A 3,600-nucleotide genomic window follows, 5' to 3' on the forward strand; every position below is an offset into this window, starting at 1 on the left:
GCGAACGATTGGAAAAGTCTTGTTTTGCTGCGCGCACAATGGATTGGTTTAACGACCACCTTGAACATATCAAATCATACTACACGATGAGCTTTACATTTCTAAAGATCATCATGGTACAGCTGACATTGAAACACATGACACACTTGCAAGACTACGATGTCGGATCAGAAAAATACGTGCAGTACGCGCACCAATGGTACGACTTGGTAGAGAAATTTGCTCACATGTTACACTTGACCAAAGAACAACAAGTAGAGAGCTTGCTCACATCCGTCCATAATCTCTACAAAGGAACGCAGAAAATAGACAGTGTAATTAAGTCCGTGTTTACAATGCTGGTATCACTGTGCACTTATTTAGGCTGCAAGCCTACCGAACCGTTCCATACTTTGGAAAATAAAGAATTTCAAATACCTTATACAGGTGCGTTTATGGATGACGCGGAATTCTTGAAAACTGCCACTAGCCGTGCACCCATCGAATACAACAGTTTGGAAAACACCAGAATATTCTTGTGTCATCTCAGTCGGTTGTTTAAAAAAGTCGACTTCGGCTACATTCAGTTACTCATGGAATACTTAGGCGAAATCACATTTGAAAACGATATGAAGAGGTTAGAAAATTTGCATTTATAATTATAAGAGTTTAACTACTTTTAGTATATTAACAAAAATTTGCAATTATCATACTACATACTACAATAACATTCTTAATATAATCTGTACCATAATTTCTATAAAATAAATAATGACTTTTAAATTTAAACTTGTTTTCTAGTATCAATAATTAGCTCAAGTATCATTGCATAAAACGTCTTATTCCATTTATTTCCTACCCCTTTTCTCTCCATTTTTAATATTGTTAGTTTATTTGGAACTGAAGTAGACTTCAGTTCAGAAACTGGCTAATCTCATCAGCGAGTTTGATTTCTTGATTAACTACCAATCTAAAAAAGGCCATGTGCTTTGTACAAACACAAGTCGATATGAATTGAAGTGCTCTGGAAAATACTAAAAAAGGTAAATAAGATACATAATGCAACGTAAAAAGGTGCTATAACGTTGTCAATAGCAATTTTGCTGATACCGCCGAATATTATAAAGATAAAAGGTAATAATTTTAATATTGTCTTATAGTGTAGTTATAAACCATAACTAAAAATATTTTCAAAAAGAAAAACAACAATATTTCAATTATTATAATAGTTAACTAGTGTAAAGAGTTAAAAGAATCACTCGATATTTTTACAGATTTACAGATTGAACAGAAACGGTTTTTTTTTAACTTTATCACAGAGCTGTAATAATGTGTGCTAATAATTATAGATTGTGGTACAAGACGTAACCAAAAAAATAACTGCTTTGGTGGTAATACATAAGTTTTGTCGTTAACAGGTATTACAGCAGTATGGTCACTAATCTCTATCTAGTTATCATTTTTTTCCTACTGTCAATACTCTTACGTTCAACAAGTAACAACTAACAATACATTATAGCTTTATATGTTATTATAAAAATGATTATGGGTATTAAATACTTCATAAAGTAAAATGTAAATAATAATTCTAAAATGGTCGTTAACAATCGCAGAAGTGCATAGAGCATATATATGTGTGTACAACCGTCGTAACGCGTCGTTATTATTTTTTAGTTATGTTAAATATATTAAATATATCATCAAAAAATGTAGATCTGTGCTCAAATAATTTACACAAAATATAGAATTTTTGATTTAATTAGCTTAAAATTATTTTTTTTATATATAAACCACTTTATTAATAATATAACACAATAAAATGGACTGCTCAAACGACAGAGTTGTTGCCTAAAGACTTTGGATAATTGTAAACTGCGTTTTAAAGAATCTCCAAAAAATTTAATCACAGTTTAGTTTGGTAATCTTGTTAGTGACTATGAATACCAAAACGTTTAGTTATTATCAACTTATATTAGGTCGGTAGTTCCGATGGTGATTCGTAGAACTTTACGTTGTTTTCTGTTATCCGATAAATGATGTTTCTGTAACTGTAAATTTTTCAAAAACGTTGGCATTTTATTCATCACCTTCAGTTATAATAAAATCTGTAGATCTGTGACCCGACCCCACTGTACTGGATTTTTTTTTAATTAAATTTATAATTTCTTATTTCACTAATAGTGAAAACTGAAAATGTGAAAAGTCAAAATTTGTTAGTTGTAACTTGTAAGAGGTTATGTTTAAATATTATGCGATTTTTGTATATTGTAGTGGGCACTAGATTGTGATAACTATAATCATAAATAGTAGATACTGGACCCCAGCTTAAGTCGAAAGTCCGTCATAGGACATAGCGTACCTTTCGATTTTCAAAATATTGAAAAATGTAATGCAATGTGTACCCAAAAATCTTGGGGAAAAATGTTGTTCAAAATATTAATATTTTCTGAGAAAATGAGTGTCTTACCCAAAATAAATCACCCTGTATAATAAAGGAAAATACATAAACTGCCCATTGTAATAATTGAAAACATATAGTTTAAATGACATTCAATCAGTCTGTATTATTTTACATACTTTATGTTGAAATGAAAAGACCATCTAAACCAAACAAAATTATATTTACTTACTAGAAAACTTTTTTTTACTAGGTATTATACTATTGTTTTTTTTTTATAACTATATCAATATGGTAGGCCAAATTTAGTAGGTACATTCAATATCATCTTTAGGTAATATTACCACACAAAGCCGATTCTAATGCCGGCTTTGAATAAGTTTAAAATTATGGTCAACAAATCAACTACTTCATTTTCAATAGCCTATTCATTGGGTTTGACGTTGTAACCTCTGCAGTTATTCAATTATTGAATTAACCGCTGCTATTACAATTTGTCGTTTCGAAATTGAGTATGTACTTTATTGTTATTGTTTTTAATGAAATTTAATATTTCTTAATAATTAACTATGAAAAAGTACTGTTAAGTGAAAACAGTCATGAACACCGTGAATCTGCATAATTTATATTTTTCATAGTTAAATTATTATAATACTGAAAAGTACAAACAGAAATGTTATAATATTTTAATCCTCTGGCATTATTTTGTTCGTTGAATACTATTATGTATTGAATATTGATAATTTTAAGTTTAACACCAACGAGCTTTTCTGTTGACCTGAAATCGTAAGCAATGTGTACTTTGGTTTTTTTTGCATGAAATAATAAAACGATATAATACTGTGCTACGAACTAAAAATTGTTACAAGTTCTATGAAGAAAAAAACAACTACATAAAATAAAATGTCCTATGACATCAGCTTGTTTGAAACTTCAAAATAAAAAAAATATGATCTGAACAAATAAGCAGTGTTGTTTTACTGTAAACTGACGAGACACGGACACGTTATTTCGATAAAAACAATACATCAAAACTGTTCAATCGCTATGGTATACTAAATACCAAGTTGGTGTACGTGACACGTTTTAACCAAGTCTTAGACAATTGAGAATTTTTAAATAGCAATAATAATACGGTTACAAAACGTAAATTACGGATTAGTTAATACATAATATATTTCTTCAATTGCAACAATACATTACCTCAAAAAGCATTAAGCAAA

This window comes from Adelges cooleyi, unplaced genomic scaffold, assembly GCF_023614345.1.
Source record: "Adelges cooleyi isolate 19-005CV unplaced genomic scaffold, UGA_ACOO_1.1 ACOO_flye_CR_arks_rails_tigmint_CR_PRNA_247, whole genome shotgun sequence".
Taxonomy (NCBI): domain Eukaryota; kingdom Metazoa; phylum Arthropoda; class Insecta; order Hemiptera; family Adelgidae; genus Adelges; species Adelges cooleyi.